Genomic DNA, 12,764 nt, shown 5'->3' on the forward strand with positions numbered 1-12,764 from the left:
GTCCACCTCTGACCCCTGTGTCCACATGGATGGTACTTGTGTACACAGTGAACAGCTACTGTAGCTAGAATGGTGAATAGCTATCTAGAATGCTAGCTGGTAGGGGTAGCTAGATAGAATGCTGGCTAGCTGGTATAAACTATTTAGCTATTACATTACATTACATTACAGTCATTTAGCAGACGCTTTTATCCAAAGCGACTAACAATAATTGCATTTAACGTAGGAAGAGCCAATGTACTACTACTTGCCAGAACTCACAAGTGCATCTTCTTTCTAAAACAAACAAGTGACTAAGAGCATAATCTAGTGCTGAAGCAAAGTGCAAGAATCACAATCTAAAGTACAGTGCAATATAATATAATAAGTGCTTAGGTGGGAGGATTGTTGTAGTACTTCTTGAAGAGATGAGTTTTGAGCCTGCGACAAAAGATGGGCAGCGACTCTGCTGTCCTGACATCAGTGGGCAGCTCATTCCACCACTGCGGGGCCAGGACAGAGAAGAGCCGTGACCGTGTCGATCGACCGCAGGAGCCTCGGAGTGACGGGGCAACCAGTCGCCCTGAGGTAGCAGAGCGTAGTGGTCGGGAGGGGATGTAGGGTTTGACCATGGCCTGGAGGTAGGAGGGGGCTGTTCCTTTCATTGCCCTGTAGGTTAGCGCCAGAGTTTTAAACTGGATGCGAGCCGCTACAGGGAGCCAGTGTAGGGAACGGAGAAGGGAAGTTGTGTGGGAGAACTTGGGGTGGTTGAACACCAGGCGAGCAGCAGCTTTCTGGACAAGTTCCAGAGGTTTAATGGCTGACGCCGGTGCCCCCGCGAGGAGGGAGTTGCAGTAGTCCAGGCGGGAGATGACCAGGGCCTGGATGAGTACCTGCGCCGTTTCATTAGTGAGGAAAGGGCGAATCCTCCTGATGTTGTAGAGCATGAATCTGCAGGAACGTGTGACGGATGTGACATGTGAGGAAAATGACAGTTGGTCATCCAGGGTCACACCCAGATTCCTAGCTATCATTCTGACTAGCTAGCTGCTAGCTACTTGCACCCGTGTGGTTGTGTTGGCTGCGCTCGCAAATAATGAATGAATGATGCGCGCCATTCAAGAACCCAACCAATCCCCAGCTCTGATTTGAACCATGTTATAGTTATGAACATATCCGCTGATTCATAACAATGCTATGATTATTTTGATTTATTTTCGTAAAACTTTCACAAGGAAAAAGCCTGCAGACCTGTACATTCCCAGGTGCATTGGAAAACAGCAATAAAACCAAAAGCTCCCGCACACTTGCACATGCTGACAAATAGTTAACGGAACGTTTGGGTACACAGACCTTCTTTGTAAACATTTTACATAAAAGTATGACACTGGGTTGGTATGTATCTCCCACACGGTCACATTGCTGAGATATAGGCTGTGATACATGTAGGCCTCTCCGTGTTCACAGTTAGTCGATATCAGCTGCTCTATCACTTTATCACAGCAAACTAAATGATGTTCTGTGGGCCTTCACGATTGATGGTGCCATTAATTGAATGTGATCATTTATTTCTCTCTCTCCAAATTCCATAAGGATGGGGTTCAGACCATTGCCTAACCCCTAACCCTATTTCCTTTTACCCTCATGAAATTGTACTCAGATCTGCCGCAGTGGAGTATAGGTGATACTCACTCACTCACTCTCGCTCTCTCTCCACTGTGAATCTTGTAGGATGAAAGGGGAGAGGTCTCTCAGGATTACATTTCTAAAAGGTCTCATAATCTAAAGCTGTTACACATGCTGCAGTTATAGGGACCCATCATAACAGCCACCGATGACGCCTTTCACACTATGATAAAACATGCATCCTATCATTATTATTGAAGGTGCACAGCCTGTTTTAATAGAAAGTGCTCGATAAACCAATATAGTGATATGAAGCAGGGACGCCTTCTGAGGTGAATTGGGACACTCTCTATGCTGTTCAAAGCTCAGCACTTTTAATGTCACTGGCTCAGGTAAGTATTGGAGAGAGGCTGCCTCCAATTGCGACATCTAATGTCCCCGTGGGACTACTGAGATTAGTCAATGCCTCATTCTCACGGAGGGGAGAAAGGAAAGGGTAATTGCTCTGTTCTGATGTCAGGTTCAGATACTGTAGCTTCTAGAAGAAACCAGGATCAACCCAACACCATCACCACAAACCTGCACTGCTGTATGGAAGAAGCAGCTATTCTGTAGTACAACATATGAGCAGTCATCAGACCTTTGTCTACATCCGTGCTATTGAATTTGCAACTACTATCCATTCATACTGTAGGTTAAGTATATTGAGCACAGCTCTCCCAAAAACAAGTGGGAGATTTTGCTGCAAAATTGTATATAATGTGTATAATGAGGTTTTCGGCACTGGAGAGGCAACTGTTTGCTTGGACAATCCTTTTCGCCATTGATTGTGGTCCAAGACAAACTAATCAATGAGATCAGCTTTACACATTATTTCCCCAGATGCTAGCATAACTGTCACAAGAAACGAACAGGAGATGTCCTATAACACCTACCCAGACAGGGAAATGAGTGCGTAGACATGGTGTAGCATAACCCCTCGCATTGCAAACCACATGACCATTTGGAGTGGAAACACTTGAAACACAAATACAATATATAATAAATGGCACTACACATGGTGTAGGAGCGTGTACAGCAACTTGGGCATTCTTACAGGAGACAACGGGTATCCATTAAAGATGTGTCTTATATATTATACATACATTGCCCCCTCTTCCCCAACAGCATTCATTTAATAGGTAGCCAGGAGTGCAATAGAGAGAGAGAGCGTTTGGTCGCCTGCAAATGCGAGACCTGAGGAAGCTCTACAAAGTCCTCAGAAAAACGTTGGGGTCCGTCCTGTTGGTCATTGTTGGTCACAGTGTCATTGTTACACCAATTGCCATCAGTTGAATTTTTGTATTAGCCTACAAATGGATACAGCAATAGTTAACGGCACGGAATGAAATGCATTCAATTCAGAAAGTAGGAAAAACCACCACATCTTTCTGTGCATAGAAATGACATCCACTAAGAACCGACGGCCACTGCTATCTCCTCCCAAGCAACTGACATTTCATATAATTATTTGACTCTATAATTTGCACTCTTATCCACCTCTCACAAGGATATAGATTTCCTCCTGCATAGCCTGGAGCGTTCCTTCTTTTCCTCTCCGCCATGCTCATTCATCCATTCTCACACCTTTTTTATATCGTGGCACACTAGGGCCTCTTCATTCATTTATGGATGCAATTCCACTGACTTCTGGAAACTGCAAGAGCAAATAACTAACATTTGACCATTGTGCCTTTTGCGTTTGCCTATCACCGGTAGCATTTGACAATGGCGTTTGTCCAACTGGGTGACCATTTTCTCTGCCCAATTGTGAAATTTTTACCCACTCAAAAATCTCAGAAAGGGCATCATGAGTGTCCCAACACTCTGCATCACAGATCTTCAGATCCACTATACTGCATCTAATTCCCTGCAGTGTTACAGAGTGGAGATTTACCAAGGAGAAAAATGAAAATAAAAAACAGCATGACAGCTTAACGGGCGATGGCAAAGGGCTGCACATTCAGTTCTCTCCGAATTGAAAAAAATGTAGCCTCAAACCTTTAAGGTCGTGATTTTAAATGAACAGCAACAACACAACATGAGAATAAAAAAAAAGATTATCCTACAATCACACCCAGGGCTGTAAAATGATGTTTTGTGTCTAGGTAATTCAAAACGTCCCGTTTCGCCAGTCTACTTTGTTATGTATTTTTTGTCTAACAAAGTATAGGCTAAACTTTGCATGTGCTCGACCAATAGAATCCTGGTCTGATGAAAGCATTTCAAACAACCGTCAAGCAATCTAAGTCAGCCCTAGATGCCAGTGTAACAGACTTGTAAAGGAGAATGCTTATGTATATTCCCTCAGGGCTTGCCTATTGCGACGTAACATCGTGCGAGTGCCGGCTAGTCATGAGTCTGCGCATTCTATTATGTTTTCCTGTTTGAAGTCAACTAAAGTTTCCTCAGTTACTGGATTATAGTCTCTGTCTCCCTTCTCGGGTTCATCCCTATGTTCCCCCAGCTGTAGGAACATAGGGCTGTGGGAACATAGGGCTGGGGGAACATAGGGCTGGGGGAACATAGGGCTGGGGGAACATAGAGCTGGGGGAACATAGGGCTGGGGGAACATAGGGCTGTAGGAACATAGAGCTGAGGGAACATAGGGATGGGGGAACATAGAGCTGTGGGAACATAGAGCTGAGGGAACATAGGGCTGTGGGAACATAGGGCTGAGGGAACATAGGGCTGTGGGAACATAGGGCTGAGGGAACATAAGGCTGGGGGAACATAGACACGCTCCCTCATTCTCTATTTGAATAACGTTAAGACGTTCGGTAACACCAGCGGGTTTTGTGCAAGTATTGGCATTTTAAGTTTCACTATAGGCTACTTGAGCTGGCGAGCTGGAAACATTTTGAGAATACAGTTCAAACCAGTTAGGTCAATCAGACTTAACTGGCACCTACTAGCCTAGTGCTAGAGAAAGCTAAGCATACACTGTCTGCTGTGTGTGTGCTCTGTCTTCTTCAAATAGTGTTGGCGGTATGTTTTCCCGTTTGAAGTCAACTAAAGTTTCCTCAGTCTCCGGATTATCGTCTCTCTCGTTCTCTATTTTAACAACCATTGTACATCTAGACATTCAGTTACACCAGCAACTTTTGTGCAAGCATGGACATTTGGAGTTTCACTGTAGGTTTAGGCTATTTCAGCTGGCTAGCTGGTAATATTTCGAGAATACAGTTCAAACCAGTTAGGTCAGTCAGACTTAACTGGCATCTACTGACCTAGAGCTAGAGAAAGGTAAGCGTAGCCTGCAATTCTGTCTGCTGTGTGTGTGCTCTGTAATCTTTTTTGAGTAACGTTAGCTATTTTGGTGTAACGTTGGGTGACAAATAGACCATTCACTGTAGTCAAAATTGTCAGCGTGCATACTCTTCCCGCTTGCATGATCTTGGAAAAAAATAGCATTAAAAGTGACATGGTAATTCTGAGTATCGGGTTTTTTGGGGGGGACCTTTTAATGGTTTACATTTTTTGATATCGCCCAATCCTAGTGTTTATACTGTAAATGTGTACAGTATGTTTCCTGCAGTACTAATATTTGAAAGCCAAAGGTCAAACTGAGTTTGTTTTGGTTTTAAAGCTGTCATGATTGAAACGGGTGTTAACTCAATAAATATAGGCTATTGGGAGCTATACCAGTGATGCGGACAATCTCTTCTTTATTGCTGACACTTCTCTGTCCAGCACCTGAATTTTTGTGCGGATGTGCATGCCGTATACATTTTTCACATGATTGATACGTTATACACAGACCACAGTGGTGTTAGAGTGAGTGTACTGTAGTTCAGCAGTGGTCATTTTATTTTTATACCTCTCCTCCATAGGTTGCCTAGCAACTTCTTAGTTCTTCAAAAGCCTGCCATCATCTGTGAATAACCTGGCAGAAAAAAAGTAGTACCGAATGATGGAGACAACTCAACTGTGACAACATAGAGATAGTACACAAAGCAGGTTGAGAAGACAGCGTGTCGACAAGAGAAGGAGTTTGCCTTCATTATGTCACATTATTTCTAAGATACTCCATCACTGAGGACTTAGCTGCAAGATCCTCTCGGTGTCCATGTACCAAGGGGGGCCCAGCACCGGTTCATATGCATCCTGCGCTGGGAGGAGGCCTTTAACTCCATGGACTTCTCACACTCCAGCCGCAAGGCATGGAACATCCTTAACAATCTCACTGGTAGGTCGAGACACTCCCCCCGTCACTGCCCCATCTCTGCAAACAAAATTGCATCACAATTTGTGAAAAGTGGGACATACGAGGGCAGAGACCGTGAATCGTCACGTCTCGTGGCAAAAGAATTGTCTGACCTCTGGAAGGTCACAACTTCTAGCGGCGGCAACATCTCCGGTGAATTCACCCCGGAGGAGTTCGCTGCTGCCCTCCAGCATGTAAAGCCAGGGAAAGCCCCAGGGCCTGATTCTATCTGCCCGGAGCTTATACTCCATGCCGCGCCTGCCCTGAAGTCCTAGTTAAGAGCGTTCCTCTCTTCCTGCTTGCGCCAACTCAAGATCCCCAAAATCTGGAGAAGAGCCCTAGTTGTCACATTCCCTAAGCCGAACCAGCCTGAAGGGGACCCCAAAAGTTACCGCCCCAGCTCTCTGCTATGTATCCCCTTCAAGATCCTTGAGTGTCTCATCTACGCCCGCGTCGAACCAATCATCGACCCGCTGCTCCCACAGGAGCAGACCGGGGTCCGACGTGGGAGATCGACCGTAGATCAAGTCACTTTGATGACTCAAGACATCCAGGACAGCTTGTCGGACAAAAAGAAGGCCAGAGCCCTCTTTACAGACCTGACGGCTGCGACACTATATGGCACCGCGGCCTCACCTGCCTGGGCGGAGAGGAAAAATCAACAACCAACTCAAACAGAAGAAGAACATCCTGCTAACAACATCAGAACCAGAAATCCCGACGACTCGTCCATTTTTAATCAGTGTGGATGTGAGCCACGGATGACGGCGACCACGACGGCGCCCCTCTTCTAAGGAAGCGGGAAGCTTTTTGAGAGAAGTGATGAATGCTGTGATCCTGACAGGCAGAGTAATTACCTCAGTCCTGTGGCTCCCGGCATGGGGTGCCCATCAGTCTCCATTATGGTGGTGTGTTGTGGCAGCCTTCCACTTTGTTTAGCAAATGAAATGCTTTTCCACCTGAGTGCACAGAGAGAGAGAGAGAAAAAAGGCAGGTTGATGGTGGGCCTCAGTACCAGAGACTGGCAGGGGTGAGCAGGGGTACCAACGCCCAGCCTGCTGTGTTGGAATCAGGCCGGAGAGGCATGGAGGGGAGGAGAAAGGATGTTGGTTGCTGGGTGTGTGTGTGTGTTTGAGCGCGCATGTTTGATTCCTCTCTAGGCAGTCATTTAAATGGGAAATTAAGTGTCGCCACTGTGAGCTTTGAACATTCCTTGTCTATGTGTGATTGTGTGTGTGTGTGTGTTGTTACCATGTTAAGAACGTCCACATAGAATTATTATTGAAGGTATTGTTGAATAGTCATTTATTCTATGCCAAAGGACACATTTCTCCCACTCAGTTACTCACATCACACACATTCAGAAAATTCAGCCGGTCTAAAACTATTGCTGTGGTATTGAATTGGCTTCACTGTCAAAACAATGTCAAAAGGAGGAAATATTGTTGACCATCTCTATATGGCTTGGGCCAATGTAAACCTGCGACATACAAATGCAATTGTCCTCTACTAATGTAACACATGGCCCATTATATAACCTATTTCATATGAAAATGTAGCCATATTTCCATGGAGCAAATTCACCTTTCACATTCAGTTAGATTATCCAAACAAGATCTTATACACCTACTGGTCACGGTGTGATTAATGATTGACAGGCATCCATTCCTGAAATCAATCATCATTTGCGGGAACACATTAAGAGACTTGTATAATTTTGTTCTAACGCTGCCAAGGTCAAAACGATGGAATCGTTTCAATCTAAATGACAGGGTTAATCGGTGCGCCTCACAGCCTAACACAAGGTGTGAGGTTTTTAGACTAATCGACTGTAGTTAGCCAATGAGGGCAAGCCCAGCCTGCTAAATCTGCTCAAAGACGCCACCTGGCAGTGGTGCATCACTAAAACAAAATAGCACCCGTCTGAAATCCCACGAGATTTACAACGGGATTTCCCTGCCAATACCGCAAAGGTGAAATGCTGCAGGATGGAAAATGTCTAACTTCCCACATCTGTATGCTCACATGGGTGACTCAAGCTGCTACAAGGGCCCCAATAAGGCCTGTTTCTCTGGAGCTGACTTTAGTTCTGTGGGTCAGTTGGGTGAGGCTGGGATATATTTAAGCACAGGCAAGTCTTAACTGTAACCTTGCCATTGAGGAGGACTTGCATGTGCAGAACAAATATGTAAATGACCTCATTCTGCTCCGCTAAGCAATGGATTCTGGACAGCCTGGAGAGGCCGATAAAACTCATATAACCGGGATTTTCATGCTATAGCAGATATCTAACTGACTGAATTAGGCAGGTTTTGACAGGTTGAATGCAAATATATGTACAGAAGTGGAACACGCTGAGAAGCCGGCTGGATTCATTATCACATTGCAGGGGGGGGTAATGTCGGAACGGACACTGAAGATGGCTGCCTACTACTCCTATTGCTACCGTAGCTGTGCTGTACATGTTCGGACCTCCCCTTTCCTGTCTGCGCCCTACTGTACCTGACCTCCAGGCCTGATTTCCCCCCTCGGCCTGGCTGGCCCCCGGCCCCCCCCTGGCCTCACATCCACAGGTGTTGTCTCACGCTCCACTGGCCCCCCGCGCCGCTGCAGCTAACCCAGCCGCCGCCCGGCCACATCCCTCCCGGTGCTGCCTCTCTGACCGCTCCAGTAATTGCGGAGACAGATGAAAGGCGGTGTTCGCTGGTGCTGTCAGACAGGGTCACTGTGTTCACCTGGGTGAAAAAGGCAATCATTTTGGGAAGCACAGAATAGAGGTGAAGTAGGGGTTTGTCAAAATAGGCCGTCGTCTGGTCATGACTAGACTAGGTCACGACTATTCTCGATGTTTTTATGCTTTTATGTGATATGTCTTCATATAGTATATGAATGTACTACAAATAGAACCATATTAACCATGTTCATTTTATGGAGTAGTGTAGTCGAGGGTAGCGTATAGTGAGTTAGGCGCTCTTTAATTTAGTCTACTCCACTTTGCTCCACTCCAAGTCCATTATCCACAGACACACAATATACCCACTTCTTATCCACCACTGATGGGAAAACTGTCCATTTTGGAATATTTTCTCTTCTGCTTGCGCCAACTCAAGATCCACAAAATCTGGAGAAGAGCCCTAGTTGTCGCGATCCTCAAGCCAAACAAGCCTAAAGAGGACCCCAAGAGTTACTGCCCCATCTCTCTGCTATGTATCCCCTTCAAGATCCTTGAGTGTCCCATCTACGCCTGTGTTGAACCAATCATCGACCCGCTGCTCCCACAGGAGCAGGCCGGGTTCCGACGTGGGAGATGCTGAGTATGAGCGCCTGTTTGGGTATCAACATATGACACACTGTGGTTGACCATGAAATGGGTTTCTTCCAAGCTGATGTAGAGTGCGTTGATAAGCCGGCCACTCATCACTTATTATTGTAGATCCCATTTTCACATGGTGAGCTTTAAGTGGAACAAGCTCTCTCTTGGTTCTTCTCTTGACTAAACAAAGAATTTACTTTCCACGTGTTCTCCTTCTACGGCTCACACCCAGCATCCCAAACACCCACTTCTTCCTCTTCCAGCCACCAGACATTCGTCCACGTCCATACTTTTGAAAGATACAACATAATTTATTTATTTTTATGATGGCAGATTGATGATTGCAGAAAATGTAATGAATCTCACTTTGCTGTTATCTGGCTTTCTTTTGTGTCTGAAGTGGCTCTCATCAATGACAATGAACTGTTGCCACTAATTGTTTATGACACATGACACAATGACACACTATTCAGCACCCCCATTGGCCTACACGCCACCCCTCCCCCTCCAATATAACTGTACCCGTACTTGTTACACATGGCAAATAGACTTTTCATTCATACTTGTTACACATGGCAAATACACTTTTAATTCTATTCTATTCTGGTTTAGGCGCGACTCCATAGCCTACCTGTAGACAAAGCGCATCCAGTTGCAGAGGGTGACCTTTGACTTGATGAACATAGACTTGTGTTTAACTGACCTCCTCAATTTTCTCCCATTGTGGTTGCGATGTTGACTTGACTTAAACCCTTTTGCTCTTTGGGGAGCATAGGTCATTCATGAACTTCCTCCAGCTGGTTCGGTGTTGGGCGATCTTCTCTGCTTCCTTCCAGGATGTTCTTGTTTCCTTGAGTTCCGCCTCAACAGACCTTTTCCAGCTGTTTCTTGGTCTTCCTGGCTTTCTTTTCCCTTGTGGGTTCCAGGTTAAGGCCTGTCTGGTCGTGGTGGAGGATGGTTTTCTCAAGGTGTGCCCGATCCAGCTCCATTTCCTGCATTTGACTTGGGTTTCAATTTGTTCTTGTTGTGTGGTTTGCCAGAGCTCTTCGTTTGCAATGGTATAAAGCCAGTAAATTCCCAGGATGTATCGTAAGCATCTGGTAATGAATGTTTGAAGTTTGTTTGAGGATGCTTTTGTAATTCTCCATGTTTCTGCCCCATATAGTAAGACTGATTTAATGTTGGAGTTGAAGATGCAGAGTTTAGTTTTTGTGGAGATGTGGTTTGTGTTCCATACTGGCTTCAGTATTAAAAAGGCTGTTCTTGCTTTCCCTATTCTTGCTTGTATGTCTTTGTCACTGCCCCCATCCTTCCCAACAATGCTTCCCAGGTATGTATATGTGTCCACCTCTTCTAGTGCCTCTCCATCCAGTTTTATGGTATCATATATTTTGTAGGTTATTGTCATCACCTTGGTTTTTGTTTTGTTGATGTGAAGTCCTGTGGTGGCTGCAATTGTGGCAAGTTTTGTGATTTTGGTCTGTATTTGTGTTTCTGTGTGTGACAGGATGACTATGTCGTCGGCAAAGTGTATTACTCTACATGATGATTGTAGATACAGCTACTGGGTGATGGTTATGAACTTCTTCGGGATGCCATAATGTGCCATGAGTCTCCATAAATTATTTCTGTCTAGACTGTCGAATGCTTTATGGAAGTCGATGAATGTGAGGTTAAGAGATGTGTTCCATTCCAGGGTCTGTTCTATGATGATGCGGAGGGTGGCAATGTGGTCGGTGCACGATCTATCTTGACGGAAACCTGCTTGTTGCTGTCTGAATTCTTTATCCAATTACTTCGAGAGTCTTTGCAAGATAATCCTGCTTAATATCTTCCATGGCACAGATGTAAGCATGATGCCCCTGTAGTTGTTACAATCTTTCAGGTTTCCTTTTTTGGGGAGTTTCACCAGGTATCCCTCTGTCCAGTCGCTTGGCACCCTTTCTTCCTCCCAGATGTGTTCAAAGAGTTGGTGGAGTAGTGCTGTTGCCGTTTCTGGATCTGTTTTGATGGCTTCTGAAGTATTCCATCGGGCCCTGGTGCTTTATTGTTTTTAAGTTTTTGAATGGCCTTTTATATTTCTTGTTTGGTGGGCTTGTTGGTATTGACCTGTAGGGGATGTTCAGCTGGAGGGATGTCGGCCAGTTCAGTTGGTATAGGTCTGTTCAGTATGTCTCTGAAGTGTTCAGCCCACCTCTTCAGCTGGTCTTGCTTTGTGAGTGTTTTTTCATCATTGTCTAGTATTGGTCTGTCCGGGCTTTTGCGTTTGCCAACCAATTTCTGTGTGGTGTCGTAAAGCTCCTTCATGTTGTGTTGAGCTGCTGCTTCTTCTGCTTGGGTTGCTAGGGTTGTTAATGAATTGTTTTTTTATCTTTCTTGATGTTATTTTTAACTAGTTTGTCTGCCATTGTGTAATCTTGCTGTGCTTTTGCTTTTGCAGTTCTTGTGCGGCTATTGTTCAGAGTGTCTTTGGCCTGTTTGCGCATTTGTATTTTCTGTAGAGTTTCTCCTGTGATCCACTCCTTGTGTTGCCTTGTCTTCCTCCCGCATGTGTCCCCGCATGCTTCTATCCATGCCCTCTTCATGTTCTGCCATCGTTGGTCCACGGTTTGGTGTTCTTCTTCCAGTTGGCTCAGGGGGTGTAACCGGTTTCAGAGGGTGATTTTGAATTTCTCTCTGATGTTCTGATCCTGGAGAAGGCTAACATTTTAGTTTTAATCTGAACCATTGTATATGATCATAAGTAACCTTAAAACAGGGCTAAACATGATTTTCCCTTTACTACTCCTTTAAGTTAGCATTAGCATGAGTAGTATTTGACACTGCGTTGTTTATCACGTAACACTAGCTACCACCCTGAATCAACTTTAAGTTGAACTTGCATCCAGCTAAGTTAGCTACTAGCATGAATGAATGGCATTCTTTGAGACGCACAAACAGGTATTTCCCCGATAGACATCTATTGTAGAAGCACTTTGTTTGCACTTCCAACCCACCAGGCTCCGACCCATTGGCATATGGACGACTACCGTGTGACATCATTAAAGGCAAAATAATGGCTAACTAGCTAGTTTGCATGCTCAGAAATTATTTCTATGTAAATAACCCAAATAAGATAGCTAGTCATGTGAGCTTGGCCTCGACAAAAGATGGTGTAATATTTGTGAAAAGGCTTTAATGATGTCAGTTCTTTACAGATTCAGACATGTTGCTGCCGTTTCTGTCATCAGGTATGTGAGCTTGGAGTGTATCCTCAGCATGTCAGTGTCCGTGAGCATCAAGTGGGGCTTCCAGGAGTACTCCCTCAGCACACTCTCGGAGGAGGACACGGTCCTGGACCTCAAGCAGTCCATCAAGCCCCTGACTGGGGTGCTGCTCGAGAGAGAGAATCTCCTGGGGCTGAAGGAAGGTGAGAGACATTCATGTCATTCAGATCTTTGGTCATTCAGATCTGCACAGGGTCTCCATTCCTATGCATCTGACCCACTAATCTGATCTCTGGTTTCTCAGTAAACCAAACATATGGAGATATTGGGATTATGATTGATAAAATACTTAAGGTTTGGAACAGGGGAGAAGTAGGAGGGAAAGCCCTACTGC

Source organism: Borostomias antarcticus, assembly GCF_949987555.1.
Source record: "Borostomias antarcticus genome assembly, chromosome: 12".
Classification (NCBI taxonomy): Eukaryota; Metazoa; Chordata; class Actinopteri; order Stomiiformes; family Stomiidae; genus Borostomias; species Borostomias antarcticus.